General features: G+C 39.8%; 2 long non-coding RNA genes across 2 annotated transcripts; both read left to right on the forward strand.

Annotated features, from left to right (window-relative positions):
• Positions 1-736: 736 nt before the first annotated feature.
• On the forward strand, positions 737-4,761 carry LOC140582872 (uncharacterized). Its single transcript, XR_011985666.1, has 8 exons — positions 737-1,233; positions 1,574-1,642; positions 1,737-1,970; positions 2,355-2,461; positions 3,358-3,526; positions 3,659-4,380; positions 4,496-4,623; positions 4,710-4,761. It is a non-coding gene; the product is annotated as an uncharacterized lncRNA (long non-coding RNA).
• A 1,096-nt stretch (positions 4,762-5,857) lies between these two features.
• Positions 5,858-6,903, forward strand: LOC140582683 (uncharacterized). Its single transcript, XR_011985494.1, has 3 exons — positions 5,858-5,939; positions 6,055-6,110; positions 6,704-6,903. It is a non-coding gene; the product is annotated as an uncharacterized lncRNA (long non-coding RNA).
• Positions 6,904-21,571: the final 14,668 nt, after the last annotated feature.

Raw genomic sequence — 21,571 nt, forward strand, 5'->3', positions numbered from 1 at the left:
TGTTTCTAAAACATGTTATAATGCAGAATGATTCACCACATTCCCACTTACTTAGGATTAAACCTAAGTTATGGTTTGAGATCTTTACTCAGACTCCCCAATTTCACTTGAATGTATCTTCAATTCTTAAATATCAAGAATAAAGACTAAAGTCTGTTGTTCATTAAAAAAAAAAATCACAAGTATTTCAATGCTGCCACAACTTTAATAATAAATCTAATAGATTTAGAAACATATTAATTTGATTTGTATGGACCTTTGCTTCATATGGTGAGCAATAACTGTACTGCCTGGATTTTGTTAAGAACATTCATAAACAAATAACTACATTTTACTTCCACTCAATCTTTTATACGCGCTATATTTTATTTATTCGTTTGTTTGTTTGTTTGGGGCAGTGGTACAGATTTTTCGTATAATCAGGCCCTGGTTTATTCCATGACGCATACGCTTTCTCTGAAAGATCATTTTAACAGCATTGCTCTGTCGTAAATATCTACGTCGTTTGCGTCATTGTACGTTTCTCAGTTCTGGAAGGCGAAAGAAGATAGCGGTCGATTATAGTTTTTCGAGTGTGACTACTAACAGATTGACAAAATGGATCCAATACAGTATGGTATAATATATACATATTTAACAGCTGGCAAATATCCTGATTCTCGAACTAAGGCAGAAAAATATGTCATTCGACGACGTGCGCAACAGTATTCCATCAAAGGTAAAACGTATTCTAAACAGGCCTACCATAGTGATCTGTCTTAAATCATGAGTCATACAAATATTTTACATAGACCTACATTACTTAAGTAAAAGGTATAATTATGTTACATAAAAATATACTTTCCATGTCTATCCTAAGCCTGTTGACCACATCTTACCTAACAGGCCTAGCTTTATAGGCCATTATTTTACATTTTGCCTTTGTTACAATATATGGCGTTTTGTATCAAAATGAAAATACCAAATTGGTATGTGGCATACACATATTTTGCAATCGAGGTTCTGCTTTATTTATTTAATCTCTTGACAGATGGGGTGCTTTATTATGTCCGCCGAAAGGGCACAAATGAAGAGCGCTTGGTTAAAGTTGTGCGAAGTGCTGAAGAGGCAGATGACGTTTTTAAAGAGTTCCATGCCACTGCCACAGGTGGACAGAGTGGAAAAGAAAGAACGCAGGATGCAATTTCCAAACGGTATTACTGGCCTAGCATGACTGCCGATATCGAAAATTGGGTAAGTTTTTAATTATTTACAATTAGGCTAATTAAAGCCTATGATAAGCATTTGCATGGCAAATGACACGTAGACGATGTAACATGTCTTAAAGACTGAAATACAATTGTAATCATTATCTAAAATTATAATAAGTCTATAAATGTGTGTTCTTACTATGCTATAACACTAAATCAACTGTTGTCTTCCAAAATTAATGTATTGGTTCCTACATAATACATCATTGATATATTATCTTTTAAAGAATAGTTATTTTAGAATGGATTCATCTATACATTTATTAGAAAATAGTTCTTAACATTGCTCTTTAAATGTATTCATGTTATATGTTTAAATGCAGATTAAACAATGCCCAGCATGCCAGTCTAAAAGGGTAATAAAACTCAAAGAAGCTTATATTCCAATAACTGTAAGTAACTTAATTTGTTTCTCATTTCTGTGATTTTATAGCTATTAGCATTATTCCATTTAATAATTACTAATGAACTTATTTCTGTTTGTAGGTAAATGAACCATGGGAATTAGTTGGTATGGACCTTATTGGAAAATTGCCCTTGACTGAAAAAGGCAATCAGTACATTTGTGTACTGATTGATTATTTTACAAAGTGGGTAGAGGCATATCCATTACCCTCAAAAGCAGCAGGAGATGTCACCATGTGCATTGTGAATTTTTTTTACCGATTTGGAGCACCAAAGAGGATTCTCACTGATCAAGGCAGAGAATTTGTTAATCAGGTTGGATATATGTCATTTTTTGAATAGCAAGTATGGGCATTATAACAGCACACACATATCTTTTCATTTTAATTTTTCTGGTTTGACAAAGAGGAATGTGAAGTAGTTTAATACAATATTAATTAAAACATTACATTTAAGTTGGACATCGGAATAATTTTTATATTGAAAAATGTTCAAGAATAGCCTTGTACAGTTCAGATACATATTCAGTCAGGGTTTGACTGAGAACAATTTTGTCTGGATAAAAGGTATATCAAAACCAGAAAATTATCTACATTATCAGCAATAAAAAAAAAACAACACTGTATACTAATTTTGGTTAGAAATGTCACCAAAAATGTGAAGTCCACGGTGTTATTTTTCCTGCTGGTCTTTCCCTAGGTAAACAGAGAAGTATGCACCTTGTTTGGTATTGAGAGAAGTCTCTGTTCACCTTACCACCCTCAAACTAATGGACTGGTGGAACGGATGAATGGTACTATACAGAGGTAACTTCCTGTTTGCATGACTTATTTAAGGTATTACACTGCATATTATGTGTAAACAGTGGTGGAATGTAACAAAGTATTTGTACTTTGTTACTGTACTTAAGTACATTTTTACATATCTGTACTTTACTTAAGTAAAAATAATAATGCATACTTTTTATTTTACTCCATTACATTTTGCGGCAATTATCTGTACTTTCTACTCCACTACATTTCTACAATTTATGCCGTTAGTCGTTACATTTCATGAACACAATTTCCTTAAAATCTTGCATGAAAAAATAGTTAGCCTATTGCATTCTGCCGTTGCTTGCCATTTCCTACCAATCAGGTGGCTTTATTAGCTCCAATGATGGCAGAGCGTGTGTCAATTAGCAGCACGAGCTGGTAGACTGGCTTGATTTCAAGAAGATGAGACATTCAACATGGACCCATTCAACATGGTTTATCTTAATGGTATATTAATGGTGATACCTAGTAGATAACTTGTCATCCACATAATTCTAAGTTAGGGTACAGACAGTATTGCAGAGTGCACGCACAATAAGCACACCAAACTTTCCAATACACATATACTGTATAGTTCCTTGTAATTGTTACGAGCAATGACATCGGTAGAGGCGTAAGTCAGTATATCTACTATTCTTTTACAAAATGGCACACCCGAGACGTCGAGATAAACCATTGGTGAGTACTTTTACTTAAAAAAATACTTTAAAGTAAATTTAAAAGTAAGTACTTAGTACTTTCACTTAAGTAAGATTGTTGATGTAGCACTTCTACTTTTACTTGAGTACATATTTTGCACAATATTTGTACTTTTACTTAAGTACTAAGCTTCAGTACTTCCTCCACCACTGTGTGTAAACTCCTGAAACTCCTTCTGTTCTCTTTAGAACCCTTTCAAAAGTTTGTGATGAAAGACCCACATTATGGGACACCTATCTTGATGCCGTCCTTTTCAACATCAGGACCAAAAAACAACTGACTACAATGTTTTCCCCATACTTCCTTATGTTTGGCAGGGAGGCTCGTTATTTTTCAGAGGTCCCAGAGTCTTTTGATGTGAGTATATTTGTGGTAATAATTTATATTTCTCAAAACATCTGTTTCTTCACATTGAAAGATAGATATTATAATGATAACCTAAAAGTATCGGTGATGTAAAAGTAATGTTATTTATTTATTATTGCCTAGATTAATGAAACAGTGGAGACAGTTTTGGAGGACGAAATTGTCAGTCCTGCTCTTAAAACTCAGGACCTAATATTCAGTGCAGTGAAGAAAAATATGACAAAAGCAAGGGAAAAAACAAGGAGAAGAAAGCTGGGCCTTGGGGCTACACCACAAAATCTTAAAATTGGCGACAAAGTTCTCAGGAAGAATGTCAGGAGTCTGGAGAGAAAAGGAGGAAAGCTTGACAAAGAGCTTCTGGGGCCATTCACAATAACCTCGATTGAAGGGAAGAATGTTGGTTAATGAGAAAGGGATAAAGTTTCTCAAAATTAATTTGGATCATCTGGTTCCATATATTCAAGAACTGCCACGTGTGCCTCACAGACTTCAAAAAAGTTTCTCACAACCTCCAGCACCCACCCCTCAGGACCCACAGTCTCCTGCACTGACCCCTCAGGACCCACAGTCCCCTGCACTGACCCCTCAGGACCCACAGTCCCCTGCACTGACCCCTAAGGACCCACAGTCTCCTGCACTGACCCCTCAGGACCCACAGTCTCCTGCACTGACCCCTCAGGACCCACAGTCTCCTGCACCGACCCCTCAGGACCCACAGTCTCCTGCACTGACCCCTCAGGACCCACAGTCCCCTGCACTGACCCCTCAGGACCCACAGTCCCCTGCACTGACCCCTCAGGACCCACAGTCTCCAGCACCGACCACGTTTTCCAAAGTTGAGAAAAGTAGGTGATACATTTATTGTATAATGCTGTATTATTTTCATTTTAAGTTATTTAATTGTAAAAGGTTTTAAGGTTTTTAAGTGGCTCTTAACATTGTGTGTAATAACTTTGGCAGGTGTCAATGCAGCTTGGTCAGGCAAAGCTGAGGAAAAGAAAACGTTACTGCTCTCTAAGATTGGTTCCTATAAAATATTTAACTGGGATATAGCACGGATTGCACCTGGGAGAGAACTTGAGAGTGAGGTAGGCCAGTCACACATGATTCAGACAATATGACTCTACATGAAAATATATCAGTGTCATTAAAAATGTTGTCTGTCTTTCCAAAGGTTATAAATGGATACTTATTTGCACTGATAAGGCAGCATAACCAGGAGAGAGTTGAAAAGGCATTTCTTATTGATTCATATGCCATGACTAAGGTGTGGCGGGGATCCTACAGAATCCTTAGAAAGGTGCAGTATCAAAGTAACTGACAGTCTTTCATAATGAAAGCTGTGAATGAGTATTGTATTGTATTGTATTGTATTGTATTTTATTGTATTGTATTGTATTGTATTGTATTGTATGAAATTTTCAGTTGAGACAGTGCTGTTATGGTCTGCATAATTTAGGTGGACCCAAATGGGTTCAAGTTGTTTCTGGGTGTTATTGGGGAGCATGGACACTGGACTCTTGCTGTAAGTAGATATACACAATTATGACACATTAAATAATATATAATACAACATTTCCATACCCTTGCCCTTATTATGTTATGTAGTGCTGGGATACTGTAAGTACCTGCTCTAGTTGAGAGATCATTTCTGTCTCTTCTTCACTTCTCCACAATCAACCAATTTGTAATCATTAATTTATCTGCTGGTTTTTTTACATAGATTTCCTGTCAAATTATCTGCCTCATTTGTTTCAGTTTTTGGCTTTTGACTTTTTTGGGTGCAGTCATTCTGTAGCTTTATTTGCATAAATGTATTTTTATGTTGCAAGTACACGTCATTTAGTGTTTATTTCTGACTATAAATTTTTTGCACTGTGGTATTTGTTATATACCCATCTATAAAGAAAACTGTTTTTTTGGATCCACTGGGGGAATCAAAAGAGAAGATCCACAAACGCCTTGACAGCACAAGGTACCAATTACAGATATTGTCTGTCCCATTTGACAAATGAAAGACACACACGCATGCATGCACGCACACACATACACACACACGTATGAACTGTATAATAAAATAATATATATGACAAAATAAATATTCAATTAAATTACAGAGCATTTATGAGGAGTAAAGGATGCAATGTATCCAGATGGAGGTGTGAGACTCTCCCACATACACAGCAGAGAGATGTGGTATCGTGGGGTATTCGTGTGCAAGGTATGCAATAAATACAAAGTTTTTTTGTATTCTATTTGAAGTTTTGCATTTCTTTCTGACATTTTAAATATTTGTAGTTTGCAGAGAAAATACTGGAAGACCAGCCTGTCTGGTTCTCTAATAATCCACAGACGATTGACCAGTTCAGAAAGGAAATGGCCATAAGACTTCTCCAGGAGTCAGGTAAGTAACATAAAGGATCTACAACTCTGTTTGTTTTGTTGTATCAGCAAATATGCACTTTGTCATATCTTCCTTAATAAAGGGTTTTCTTCTGCATACATTTTATGTTTAACAGATGACATCACTGACGTCTGTTCAATCTGTGGAGAAGTTGAAACGGACAACTCATGGGTAAAGGAGCAATCAATAAATGCAGGCAGTCACATATGCACACTGACTTTTTAAAACTTATTTTATCTAAAAATGTGATAACCCGCTGTATTGCATGAGTACTGCCTGGATAAAGTGAGAGTTCACTATAGGACACATACACAAAACACACAATCACATTCACTCTCCACTTGGATACTTTAACACTCAGCTCAGCTACTGTCTATGTTTTTGAGATAAAACCAGAGTACCCCGTAGAAACCCCCACTGAAATGACTGTATAGAAAGTTGCAAACCTAGTGCTAAGAGACAAGCATACTGCCTTCACAGCCACTACGCTTAACAAAATGATTGGAATCTTCTATTTTAATCTGCTTCATTTGGTTTAGTATTGTACTCCATATAACATTTGCTTAATGAGAAATTTCACATAGTGCTGATTTCCTATAGGAGACTTGTTTATCGTTATATTTTTTAAATAATCAAAATTAGTCGGCAGTCTCAATGCTACACTAATAAACACTTGCAGTTACTATAAAACTACATGTCATATTTTTATTGAGATTTGATATTTATTAGAAATAATGTTGTGGTTATTTTTGTTATTTTTTCAGATTGCCTGCAATGGATGTGACAGGTGGTTCCATTTGTCTTGCAGTGGAAACCCAGCCACAGATGTGGACTTATTTTGTGCAGAATGTCTAATTACACATAAGACTGCTTAATTTTTTAATGAATAGTGAATTATTTTGGCATTTGCACTTTTAATAAGAAGTAGTTTGGAATCTTTGAAACTTCTGCCTTATTTATTTATTTATTTATTTACATGTGACGTTTTGTTTTTTTGTTGTTAAGTTTGGTTGTTTTTCTGTATTTATGTTAATTATTTTGTAATTATATTTTAACATTTTTTATTGTTAAGTTTTCGGAAAGATACCAAAAACTCGTTAAGCGAGTTTTCAACTTATGCATGTTAGCATTTTCTGAATGGTTCTTTTGCACTTTTAACTGAAGTTTGCAATTATTTAACTGGTTATATCTGTTAAACAGCTATTTAATTTATTTGATGTTGTTAACTTTAAAAGATTTATTAAAATAATGTATAAAATACCTAAGCTTATTCTTCTAAAAAAAAAAACCAAACAAACAAACACTGTCTTTCTGATTTAATTAGGGGGAACAGTTTTCCCCGGGCACTGGGAAAATCCGTTCCCCCCGCCTTACTGGCTGTGGGAGTATGAGGGGTGGCTGAAAGTTATTCAATGACACAGGAACCTATATCAGAGTTAACACAAAGAGTAGCATGTTTTAGAAACACTGTCTTTCTGATTTAAGTAGGGGGAACAGATTTTCCCGGGCACTGGGAAAATCTGTTCCCCCTGCCTTACTGGCTGTGGGAGTATGAGGGGTGGCTGAAAGTTATTCAATGACATGTGTACCTATAGCAGAGTTAACATAAAGAGCAGCGTGTTTTAGAAACACTGTCTTTGTGATTTAAGTAGGGGGAACAGATTTTCCCGGGCACTGGGAAAATCCGTTCCCCCTGCCTTGCTGGCTGTGGGAGTATGAGGGGTGGCTGAAAGTTATTCAATGACACAGGAACCTATATCAGAGTTAACACAAAGAGCAGCATGTTTTAGAAACACTGTCTTTGTGATTTAAGTAGGGGGAACAGATTTTCCCGGGCACTGGGAAAATCCGTTCCCCCTGCCTTACTGGCTGTGGGAGTATGAGGGGTGGCTGAAAGTTATTCAATGACATGTGTACCTATAGCAGAGTTAACACAAAGAGCAGCATGTTTTAGAAACACTGTCTTTGTGATTTAAGTAGGGGGAACAGATTTTCCCGGGCACTGGGAAAATCCGTTCCCCCTGCCTTACTGGCTGTGGGAGTATGAGGGGTGGCTGAAAGTTATTCAAAGACATGTGTACTTATAGCAGAGTTAACACAAAGAGCAGCATGTTTTAGAAACACTGTCTTTGTGATTTAAGTAGGGGGAACAGATTTTCCCGGGCACTGGGAAAATCCGTTCCCCCTGCCTTACTGGCTGTGGGAGTATGAGGGGTGGCTGAAAGTTATTCAATGACATGTGTACCTATAGCAGAGTTAACATAAAGAGCAGCATGTTTTAGAAACACTGTCTTTGTGATTTAAGTAGGGGGAACAGATTTTCCCGGGCACTGGGAAAATCCGTTCCCCCTGCCTTACTGGCTGTGGGAGTATGAGGGGTGGCTGAAAGTTATTCAATGACATGTGTACCTATAGCAGAGTTAACATAAAGAGCAGCATGTTTTAGAAACACTGTCTTTGTGATTTAAGTAGGGGGAACAGATTTTCCCGGGCACTGGGAAAATCCGTTCCCCCTGCCTTGCTGGCTGTGGGAGTATGAGGGGTGGCTGAAAGTTATTCAATGACATGTGTACCTATATCAGAGTTAACACAAAGAGCAGCATGTTTTAGAAACACTGTCTTTGTGATTTAAGTAGGGGGAACAGATTTTCCCGGGCACTGGGAAAATCCGTTCCCCCCATCTTACTGTCTGTGGAAGTATGAGGGGTGGCTAGAAGTCATTTAGATATGATTAAATACTTATAAACTATTGCTATCAGTACTGAGGCCCAGAGTTGCTGCATGCCTGTTTTAGCAGGGGGAACTGAATATCCTGGATTTTAGGAAATAGTGTTTCCCTTTCATATTTGTGCGAAGAACCACGTGAGATGGCTGAAAGTCATTCAGGCACATAACTGCATAATGTAATAATGAAGTTGTATTATCAGTATCGAGGTCCAGACTTGCTGTGTGTCTGCTTTATCGAGGGGAACCATATATTCCAGCCTTACGCTAATAGTGTTCCCCTTTCGTATCTATACGCAAACGTATTGATGGTTTCATGAAAAGTGATTCAGCCATGCATTTCCATGTACAGCGCTGTCAGCAGTAGTTAAATGTAACGAGTAAGTTGCGTACAATTACGCCATAATTAGAATAAACAGTATTACGCAAAGGAGTATTACCAGCGATTGAAATAGTTTCAGTTCTTTAAATACACAGATATCGAAAAGACAGGCGATGTTTTTGCATAAATAGTTTGTTTCCCGGAGCACACTAAAGACATTAAGAAAGATATGAAAGAAATAAAGTAAGACATTAAGACGACAGCGAAACCGTATAACTACGAAGCAGCGGGTGACGTCGTGATTTCAGATCAGCGTGCGACAGGGGGAACATGGGGAAACTGAATTTTCCGTAACACCTGTTCTCCACCTTCTGTTCATTGAAAGGTGCTACACAGGCGCGCACCCTCTACGTAAACAAAATGCATTTCTTTCACTCACGAAATACATTTCGTCTACAAAGTGACATTCCTCCATTCAGTTCCAGTCCGTTTCCAAGAAGATTTTGGAACAGTAGTTTACGTGCATAAGCAGTTGTTTACATGCATAAACAGTTGCTTACGTGTGTAAGTTCTAGAACCCAGAGCATAAAATTGATCGATGTCGGACGATCATCTCAGTTTGACATTTTCTGCAACACGCATTAACTGCAAACTTCTTTTAGTCACCAAAATGTGCAAGGTTAAGAGAGTAGTCTACTGTGTGGAGGTCTTTTATGAGCAGGGGGGCGTTACACGGTGTATCGAGTTCACCATCACAAAGGGCAGAAAAAGGTGCTTTGTGAAATATGACGCACCAAATGCCATCGTGAAAGCAGGGTCTGAGTGGAAGTTTGCTGGGCAGTACTTCGTGAGAAGTATTGTCCAGAATTTTCTCTCATTGGACCACACTCTGCATCAGTGCCTGGAATCATGCAGCCCTCCTGCTGACGATGATATCTGCAGCCCAGCTGCAGAGGCTGAGACAGGTAGGCCTACTGCATCACCTGTAGATCACACACCTTTCCACTGAGTGACTAGGAAGAAGGTAAAGAAAAGTGGAACAAATGCCTGTACACCCCATTCAGTATTGTTTTCAGGTGTGGGACCTGAGGCAGACAGTGAGGGAGACGCCACTGAAGCTGTGGGTAACAGACATGTGAGTTCTGTCCTCGTTGAGGTCCCAGAGACCAGCATCAAGGTACTGAGTTTAATCTTAAGGGGGCAGTTTCCCAGATACGGTTTAAATTAAGTCAGGGGTTGGCCTTAATCTGGAATAGTTTATCATGGTTTTAAAAATGGCTTTCTGAATGACTAATTACTGATTACTGCACTATGGAGTCCTGACTTGCGGTAGGCAAGATCAATTTAAAATCACCTATACTAGTCTGAATTAGCTGAACTGAGGTTGTCTTATTTACAATTTATAGGCAAATGAAGAACCCGATCAGTTGGATGATTCACGGCCTGGAATAATGGAGAGCCAGCCAATGTTGGAGCACATCTCAACTGACGACCATCCGGAGGGTTCAGATGAGGTGTCACACACATCTACCTCAAGTATGTGAGAACATTTCACTTTGCCTTTTCTTTCTCTACTTTAACACTTTCATTTACTTCTGTGTCATCTGATATGAAATATCTCTTCATGCAATCTGCATTTATTTGACCATACATATGGACTTTTCTTGTTTCAAGGACAAAATGATGTGGACAGTACTCAAGACCTGCAAGTTGATTCACCGCTCACATCTGCAGGAGCAATGTCAGCCAGTACTGCTCACCAAAGACTCTCTCTCCAGGAAAGGCTGGCAATTGAATTTTATTAGCAAAAGCTAAAGTATCTGCAGGAAGAGCATGATATTAAAATGAAGATTCTTCAGTTACAATTGGAAATGCTGATGGAGAGAAAGATGCAACCGTCTCAGATGTCTCATCAGTACCAGAAACAAAATAAATAAATATTGCTGTCTTAACTCATGTTGGATGTTATAGCTGTTTCTGTATCATACCAGATAACATGTACACTTCTGCTTTTAAAATGTATTTGCTCATTGAATAAGAAAATTTATCTGATCCGAGTAGAACGATGAAAATGTCACAAAGCTCTTTACGTTTAACCGGCCAGAACCTCAGCAAGCAAGCCTGAGGTGACAGTGGCAAGGAAAAACTCCCTCTAGCAGGAAGAAACCTTGAGAGGAACCTAGACTCGGAAAGGGATCCCATCCTCCTCTGGGCGACCGGGGAGCATGAAACTGTATTAACATTGATATTAATTTGAGTCCATATACTGTAGTTTTAAAGTCCCAGTTGGTTTCATGTAGTTATCTCCAAGGAGTCCAGGTGAGGGTTCAAGCGGTGTAGTGTCGGCTCGCGATCAGCTCGGAAAAGAGAAGATGGAGAAGAGTTATTGCCCTACACCTAACCTAACCTCCGGCAGTACTGAAGAAACTAGGGCAACCTGGCTAAAAGTGAGACCTGGAAGGAAGCACAGACATGAGGCTTCCCAGGGTTTTTGCCGTCAAGCCAAACTACCATCAACAGTTAAGGTGTTATGGTCGCCAGCCCATCACAGGGCAGGGAATAACCCAGGAGTGGGCGCCAACACATCCACCTCGTAACACAATCCTAATTGGCTGCCTACCTGCAAGGATCTGTCTGTAGGGGTATGTAGGGTACGCTGAACAATCAGGGCACAGCAGGCTCATCACCCAGGCGGGATTAAAAGCCTTAATGGAGCATTTCAGGCAGAGGGTGAATAGAGATGTACATTATGAGAAGAAAATATGTGCTTTTAGAACATTGAAGCATGTACATATATTCTTGTAGACCCCTAAAAATTGAATTATGAACAGTGAATATGAGCATAGTAATGGCCTTTTAAGCAACATTAGGTTGCTGTCCATGGTGCTGAAAACCTGAATTGGCAAGTTTTACGTGAATTTTTTACCCTCTTTAATTGTAACCCTCTTATTTTGTTGGCAGTGATGCTCTGTGAAGTCTACAGGGGTGGGTATAGAATGGATTACAGTGGGTAATAGGTGATTTACATTAACTTTTTACAATTAACAACCAAAATGGTTTGGACAATCAGTTTAACTTTGAACAATAACACTTCCCAAAAGTTTCTCTCTGTCTCTCTTGCCAGTTATTTATCGTTATACCCAAATCAAGGAGGAATCAACTGCAAAACGCATTGTAGGAGATATAAGATGCAAACCCATTAAATGTTCTTTTTGTTTAAACATTATAAAACAGACTAATATACATTAAGCAGTTTGAAACTTTACATTTAGTCCTACATCACTTAGAAAAAGCAGGCGATGACCAGCCCAACCAGCAGTTCCATCTCTGATTTTGCAGAATCCCTTGTCAGGATAACTTTCGAAGTCATGACTTAACTAATTTTCAGCTCTGTCTTTAACTTCATCATTTAGATTAAACTGATCTTTGCGGAGGGAAATGCAATGAAGTCACGAAACATACTGAATGTATACATTTTGACAGGCACAATATGGACAAAAGTATTGGGACACACCTTTCAATCACAGGTGTTTCATTCAGACCCATTGTCGTGGGTGCATAAAGTCAATCACCTAACCATGCATTCAGGTTTACAAACCTTTGTAAAAGAATGGGTTGTTCTGAAAAGCTCAGTGAATTCAAGCAGGCTATTGTCATAGGATACCTCCATGGCAATAAGTCAGTTTGTGAAATTCCTTTCCTGCTATATATTCCAGAGTCAACTGGAAGTGGTATTATTGAAATGTGGAAGTGTTTAGGGACAACAAAAGTGACAGAGTGCTAAGGTGCATAGTGCGGAAAATTCGCTAATGTTTTGTTGACTCAATAACTGCAGAGCTCCATACTTTCTCTGGCATTAAGTCTTATGCCAGAAGATTCAAGGAATGGGTTTCCATAGCCAAGCAGCTTCATGCAAGCCTCACATCACCAAACGCAATGTCAAGCATTGGATAAAGTGGTGTAAAGCAGCATGTCATTTGACTCTAGAACAGTAGAAATGTGTTCTGTGGAGTGACAAATCAAGTTTCTCTGTCTGGCAGTCTGATGGATGAGTCTGGGTTTGGCAGATGCCAGGAAAACGTTACCTGCCTGACTGGATTGTGCCAAGTTTGATGGAAGAGGGGTAATGGTATGGGGTTGTTTTTCAGGGGTTGGCCTAGACCGTTTAGTTCCAGTACCTCTGCCCTCCCTGCTGGACACCTACAATAAACACTGCAGGTCCAGAGGTACCAAGATAATTAAGGACTCCTCACACCCCGCAAACTGCCTATTCTGCAGGCTGAACTCAGGCAGACGGTTCCGTTGCCTGATGTCCAGGATGAGAGACTCAGGAAGAGTTTTTTCCCCCAAGCCATAAGGCTTCTCAATTTAAACTAACTCTGGCCTTTCTGTACACTATGTATGTTTGCACTGAATGCACAAATACTGCACATTTGCACTATATTCAGATTTTTGCACTGTATTTTAGATTCTTGATTTTAGGTTGTATATATTGCACTGTATATTTTAGATTATATCTTGGTTCCATAGTATTTATATAATGTAATTTCTCTTTTTACTCCTACTTTACTTCTTACCTTTTTTCTTTTTTTCTTCTATTTCTATTTTTGCACAGCCAAATAAGGGTGACACAGAGATACATTTCACTGCATGTTGTACTGTATGTAACAAATAAATCTCTTGAATCTTGGTGTCAAGGTGTATCCAGAGGAGATGCCCCTGGAGTGTGCAGAGTGCTGCCTTGTCCTCTACTACCTGGAGGCCACGGTCATTCTGAAGCATCTCCAGCGACCAGGCGTGGTGGAGCACATGACATGATAATTCTCAATTCCAGATAAGGACTTCTAAGTTCTGATTGGTCACAAAACACCAAAAAACCAGGCTCAAACGTATAACAAACACAATTCTCCTGCTCTATTGGTTCACCTTGGTAGCAAGGTAAAATCCACCCATTTTGCTCAATTTACCAGAACATGTCTCGACTGCTAGGTTGCTACTTGAAATATGAATATACACTCACCTAAAGGATTATTAGGAACACCTGTTCAATTTCTCATTAATGCAATTATCTAATCAACCAATCACATGGCAGTTGCTTCAATGCATTTAGGGGTGTGGTCCTGGTCAAGACAATCTCCTGAACTCCAAACTGAATGTCAGAATGGGAAAGAAAGGTGATTTAAGCAATTTTGAGCGTGGCATGGTTGTTGGTGCCAGATGGGCCGGTCTGAGTATTTCACAATCTGCTCAGTTACTGGGATTTTCACGCACAACCATTTCTAGGGTTTACAAAGAATGGTGTGCAAAGAAAAAACCATCCAGTATGCGGCAGTCCTGTGGGCGAAAATGCCTTGTTGATGCTAGAGGTCAGAGGAGAATGGGCCGACTGATTCAAGCTGATAGAAGAGCAACTTTGACTGAAATAACCACTCGTTACAACCGAGGTATGCAGCAAAGCATTTGTGAAGCCACAACACGCACAACCTTGAGGCGGATGGGCTACAACAGCAGAAGACCCCACCGGGTACCACTCATCTCCACTACAAATAGGAAAAAGGGGCTACAATTTGCACAAGCTCACCAAAATTGGACAGTTGAAGACTGGAAAAATGTTGCCTGGTCTGATGAGTCTCGATTTCTGTTGAGACATTCAAATGGTAGAGTCAGAATTTGGCGTAAACAGAATGAGAACATGGATCCATCATGCCTTGTTACCACTGTGCAGGCTGGTGGTGGTGGTGTAATGGTGTGGGGGATGTTTTCTTGGCAGACTTTAGGCCCCTTAGTGCCAATTGGGCATCGTTTAAATGCCACGGCCTACCTGAGCATTGTTTCTGACCATGTCCATCCTTTTATGACCACCATGTACCCATCCTCTGATGGCTACTTCCAGCAGGATAATGCACCATGTCACAAAGCTCGAATCATTTCAAATTGGTTTCTTGAACATGACAATGAGTTCACTGTACTACAATGGCCCCCACAGTCACCAGATCTCAACCCAATAGAGCATCTTTGGGATGTGGTGGAACGGGAGCTTCGTGCCCTGGATGTGCATCCCACAAATCTCCATCAACTCACCTAAAGGATTATTAGGAACACCATACTAATACGGTGTTTGACCCCCTTTCGCCTTCAGAACTGCCTTAATTCTAAGTGGCATTGATTCAACAAGGTGCTGAAAGCATTCTTTAGAAATGTTGGCCCATATTGATAGGATAGCATCTTGCAGTTGATGGAGATTTGTGGGATGTCAAAAGTCAAAGTTGCTCTTCTATCAGCTTGAATCAGTTGGTCCATTCTCCTCTGACCTCTAGCATCAACAAGGCATTTTCGCCCACAGGACTGCCGCATACTGGATGTTTTTCCCTTTGCACACCATTCTTTGTAAACCCTAGAAATGGTTGTGCGTGAAAATCCCAGTAACTGAGCAGATTGTGAAATACTCAGACCGGCCTGTCTGGCACCAACAACCATGCCACGCTCAAAATTGCTTAAATCACCTTTCTTTCCCATTCTGACATTCAGTTTGGAGTTCAGGAGATTGTCTTGACCAGGACCACACCCCTAAATGCATTGAAGCAACTGCCATGTGATTGGTTGATTAGATAATTGCATTAATGAGAAATTGAACAGGTGTTCCTAATAATCCTTTAGGTGAGTGTATATGCACAGCAGTAAAAACGGTGGGTAACCATTTATATCCTTACCTTTTTTGAGATCACTAATGTTAAGTAAACGCTGTTTTGTAAATTTAAAAGGTGCGTAAATGGCGTTTGTGTGCATTTACTCTCCACTACACCACTGAATGAAGGATTTGCGTTAAGTAATCTGAATAATTGCATAAAATTATCCAAAAACTCCACAACGTCACATAATACATCAGTGTCTCTCCGACCTAATTTCAGCTAATTATCATCAAATTCTGGCTTCTAAAACAAGATTCTGCTGTGTCCGCCTCCGCCATTTTTAAACTTTTTTTTCAATTCTCCCAGAATTCATCACGTAAGCTTCTCAAGGCACGCCATTGGTTCTCGTCACCTTTTTCCTTTTATGGCGATCGGCATCCAGCTTAATCGTACTTTACTGCCACCGCGGCTTTGGTTAGCTTACTGCTCCCAAATTAGGAGGTAACCACTGTACTTGTGTGTGTAATAACGTAGACCCAACTAATCGATTATTAAATTAGTTGGCAACTATTTTAATAATCGATTTTAATCGATTAGTTGTTGCAGCCCTAGTTTTGTACAAACAGCATGATATCATCTGCACAGATTATTTTGTGTTGAGGTATCGGTATGAATTCCATTTATTTCACTTTTCTGTCGTATTGCTGCCGCATGTGGTTCTATGAAGATGCCAAACAATGAAGGAGAGAGTGGGCAGTGATCCCATCTGTGACTACTGTAGCTTTGGATGAGGTGTACGGTCAGTGATGGGCGGTAGCCATGTAGCGAAGCTATTTGTTTACTTACATTTTCTAGTAGCTTGCCTGTAGCGTCGCTGATTTCTGAATCAAATGATTTTCCAGTAGTTACGTTATTTTTTTGATAAAGTATAGCGACCTAGCGTCCATAAAAGCTACAATTCCCAGGACATGTCTGAGAAAAGCATCTTTGGGATGTGGTGGAACGGGAGCTTAATTCCCTGGATGTGCATCCCACAAATCTCCATCAACTGCAAGATGCTATCCAATCAATATGGGCCAACATTTCTAAAGAATGCTTTCAGCACCTTGTTGAATCAATGCCACGTAGAATTAAGGCAGCTCTGAAGGCGAAAGGGGGTCAAACACCGTATTAGTATGGTGTTCCTAATAATCCTTTAGGTGAGTGTAATATGATGTTATTTATCAAAGACATTGAGCACTAAACAATGGAGATGACAATTGGAAATTCAACTAAAAGTAAGTGATAAGCAGAAGAAAACAAGGGACAGGGAACAGGCCACACAGGCAAGTTAGCTGTAGTTGTGAGCAAATTACAATGATGCAAATATTTTTAATCCAACTATTTAGTTACAAATTCCTCAGCCTGGGAGTCATCAGCATTTGAATCAAGCAGGTCAGTTACTCAAGCCGTCAACATCAGCTTCTGAGATGAGGGGACAAATACCTGGATTGGGCTTGCCAGCCTAGGGCTATTGTTTCCTTGATTGCTGTTTTGCACTTCTCTGCGATGCACATGCAGGGCTACCCATCCCCCAGCAATCTGCCAACGTAACAATTAGGCTGAGATCATGTAAACATCAGGTCACGTAAACAAACAGGGTGACTCAAATAAATGTATTAAAAAACCAGTAATGCCGAGCAATATACCAAAATATTCGGAACATTATACATTGAGCCTATCCTGCTAATATTGGTAGTCACTGTATGTCATGTCTGTGTCACAACAGTACGGATTAGAACAATATGTGGTACCATCAATAATGCGATCTGGGCCCTTTAAGGCTGGCTCGCTCCAATTAGTGAGCGAGTGCTTTCAGGCAGAAATTTCAGGGTAAAAACGACGAAATCGAAATTGGATCATACTGCCAATATTGCTCAGAATCGCTGTAGCTGTCCGATGGTACTGTATGCGGGGCGTTGCGGTTGCTTAGCGTGACCGACGCATAAGAAAGCAAACATTCTTTATCATCATCCTATGTATGTTAAATTACGATCTTCCACATTAATCAAGATATTGTAAAACGGAAATTATTACAGCTCCAATAGCTTATATTAAAGTCAGCCAAGAGTCACAACAAGGTTTTGAAATGGCAAACACAGACACAAATCAAATGTATATGAGCAAGCAACATAAGGGATCTGTTGTTTGGGTAAATTATATTATAGTATACACTATATATTTGTGGTGTGGTGGCGAATTGGTGCAGAAGTTTTAGAACTGCACTATCGATTTATCACTTTATTTAGAAATATAAATTCAGTTCTTATCCTTTTTAAAAGTTACATTTTTTTTAATTGTCTTTCAAAGTGTCCCTCAGAATGACACTGGGGCTGGGGTGGGCGGGGCTACGAGGGGGAGGGGACGCGGTCAGAATGGTATATTAAGAGGAGACCTCCGCATGTACAGTTACTCTACCTCTACTTCCAGCGAGACAAGAGCTCCAGATTCTGCTCAAGATTTCATTTTTTGTCGAACAACTCGTCAAGAATGGCTTCCAAGGCGTAAGCTTTGATCAATTTATGATTGCATTTGAATGTGTAGAAACTGTGGATAAACTTGTTCATCCTTGTATGTAGTTTACTGACACTGTGCTTAAGTCTCTTAAACTGACTACTATTGTTAAAACTTAAATTGCATCCACTACAAAACGAAAACAATATTTCGAAGCAACTTTTATTAATTACTAAAAATTCATCTTTTTAGAAAGACATTTTAAGTTACTTTAAAGATTCTCCTGTTTTATCTCTTTATTTTTTTCTCTGTAGCACTTTTGAGATTGCTAAAATATAAAGTGCAATACAAATAAAATGTATTTTATTCTAATTATCTTTAAATTAGTAGTAAAGATGGTATTAAAGTGTAGAATACCATTTTTTAACTTGCAGTGTTCACAAAGGGCTTATATTGCTTGATATAAATGTAACTAATTAGTAAACATGTTTCAGTAGTTGTGATCATGTAGTTTACTAATTACTTTTCTCAGTCTGGGACCCATCAGGATGACAATAGATATGCAAATGTTATTTATCCAAACCACTGAGGAATGAACAATGTTGATGATGATGACTGGAATGGGTCCTGAAAATCATGAATTAAATCTAATCTTAAGTAACACTTCCTTGACTGTTACATAAAACTGTTAATTGTTTTTTTTTGTTGTTTTTTTTATATCCGCAGTACTTCCAACAGGCATTTCCTGCTCTGCCCCATGTGCAAGAAGACACAGGCAAGCCTCTCGGTGCATCTGACTAAGGTGTGCATGAAGAGATCTTCGAAAGAAGCCATCCAAGAAGTAGTGGAGAAGGCAAAGCAGGATGCGCTTGAAGTTCTGCAGTGGGGCAGGGTGTTCAGCTACAGGCACCTGCGAGACATTATGGATGATGCTAATCCTATGAGCAGGTTGGTGGGAAAACTCTTCAGTCTTTTTTACACATCTCGCTTCGTTTCTTCAGTATGACATTTACTAACAGTTTTTTATTTACTTATTTATCTGAAAGGATGATCCAGGAGCTGGAGCGTCGCCACATGGTGGTGCCTGACACCCCCTCCCCAGCAGTAGCGGCGCAGACCAGCAGTGTTCCTGTGGTGGCTGGTACAACCGTGCAGCGACTGGAGAGCTCGGCGACTGAGCAGTCGGAGGACGCAGTCAGTGTCAGCAACGGCGAGATCTTTCAAGTGTGAGTATGAGTGTCTCGGATTTGCAGCTTCATTGATACCTTTTGCTTTTGCTTGTGAGCCAATTGAAGGTGCAATTTTAAGACGAAATATGTTTTCCACATGGCAGTACCCGGGAGGTGCAGTGGCCACAGACCTCCAGGCACATGATGCAGGAGAAGGGACTGTACCGGAAACATTCTCTGGACCATCCCCTCCTGAAGGGCTTCGCCGCATACTTGGAGAAGGATCTCCTGAATGAGGATTTCAAGCAGACGGTGAGGTCTCCCATAAAAGTTCACTCTATTATTTTACTCTATAACACCTTAACTGTTGACGGTAGTTTGGCTTGACGCCAAAACCCCTGGAAACCCTCGTGTCTGTGCTTCCTTCCAGGTCTCCCTTTTAGCCAGGCTGCCATAGTTACTTTAGTACTGCCGGAGGTTAGGTTAGGTGTAGGGCAATAACTCTTCTCCATCTTCTCTTTTACGAGCTGATCCCGAGCCGACACTACACCGCTTGAACCCTCACCTGGACCCCTTGGAGATAACTACATGAAACCAACTGGGACTTTAAAACTTTCTTGATTTAATTAGTGACTGGGCCGATACCTGGCAGATGAAATTTAACATAGACAAATGTAAGGTACTCCATATAGGGAGCAGAAATATAAAGTACAGGTATTTTATGGGACCAACTGAAATAAAGGTAGCTGATTATGAGAAAGACCTTGGTGTGTATGTTGATGCTTCCATGTCTCATTCTCGCCAGTGCGGGGAAGCAAATAAAATGGCCAATAGGATGTTGGGGTATATCTCCAGGTGTGTGGAGTTTAAGTCAAGGGAGGTAATGCTAAGATTATACAATTCCTTGGTGAGACCTCACCTAGAATATTGTGTGCAGGTTCGGTCGCCATATTTTAAAAAGGACATTGCGGCCTTAGAAAAGGTGCAGCGTAGGGCCACAAGAATGATTCCTGGTCTTAGAGTAATGTCATACAAGGAAAGGTTAGTTAAGCTAAATCTGTTCAGCCTCAAGCAAAGGAGACTGAGGGGGGACATGATCCAGGTCTATAAGATTCTAACAGGTTTGGATGCTGTTCAACCGAATAGTTACTTCAGCATTAGTTCAAATACAAGAACTCGTGGTCATAGGTGGAAATTAGCGGGAGAACATTTCAAACTGGATTTAAGGAAGCACTTCTTTACACAGTGTGTAGTCAGAGTATGGAATAGTCTTCCTGTTAATGTAGTGCAAGCTGAATCCTTGGGTTCCTTTAAATCAGAGCTAGATAAGATTTTAACAACTCTGAGCTATTAGTTAAGTTCTCCCCAAGCGAGCTCGATGGGCCGAATGGCCTCCTCTCGTTTGTATAGTTCTTATGTTCTTATATGGAATCAAATTATTGTCAATGTTAATGCAGTTTCAGAATCAGAATAACTTTATTGTCATTGTAACAAGTACAACGTAATTACAGTAGGTGCAACCCCCATGTCGGACATAAAAAAATTATATAAATAACAACATGTCAGTGTAGACAACATTCACTCTACATGGGACAATATTGCACGAGTCCTTATTGCACATGAGGTAGAATTGAGGTGAAGAAAAAAAAAAAATTAACTGATATTCAATGCCCTGATGGCAACAGGGTAGAAGCTGCTGTATAGTCCATTTGTCCTAGCTTTAATGCTCCTATATCTTTTGCCTGATGGCAGCAGTTGGAACAGATCATGAGCAGGGTGTGAGGGGTCTTTTAAAATGCTTTTCGCTCTGCTGAGGAAGCGTGAGTTGTGCAGTTCTTCTAGAGTGGGTAAATGACAGCCGATGATCTGCTGGGCGGTTCCTACGATCCTCTGTAATGTTTTTCTCTGTGCTAGTGTACAGCTGGAAAACCACGCGCAGAGGCAGTAGCACAGGATGCTCTCAATGGAACAGCGATAGAAGGACACCAGCAGTTTTTGAGAGATGTTGTTTTTCCTGAGGACTCTCAGAAAGTAAAGTCTCTGCTGGGCCTTCTTTGCCAGTTCTGTTGAGTTTGCGCCCCAGGACAGGTCGTCAGTGATACGAACACCCAGGAAGCGGAAGTCCCACACCCTCTCCACACAGTCCCCACTGATGTAAAGTGGTTTGGTGTCTGTTTTCTTTTTCCTGAAATCCACAACAATTTCCTTGGTCTTTGCTGTGTTCAGGAGCAGGTTGTTGTCAGTGCACCACGATGTCAGCCGCGCCACTTCGTGCCTGTAAGCAGACTCCTCTCC

Source organism: Paramormyrops kingsleyae, chromosome 25 (assembly GCF_048594095.1).
Source record: "Paramormyrops kingsleyae isolate MSU_618 chromosome 25, PKINGS_0.4, whole genome shotgun sequence".
Taxonomy (NCBI): domain Eukaryota; kingdom Metazoa; phylum Chordata; class Actinopteri; order Osteoglossiformes; family Mormyridae; genus Paramormyrops; species Paramormyrops kingsleyae.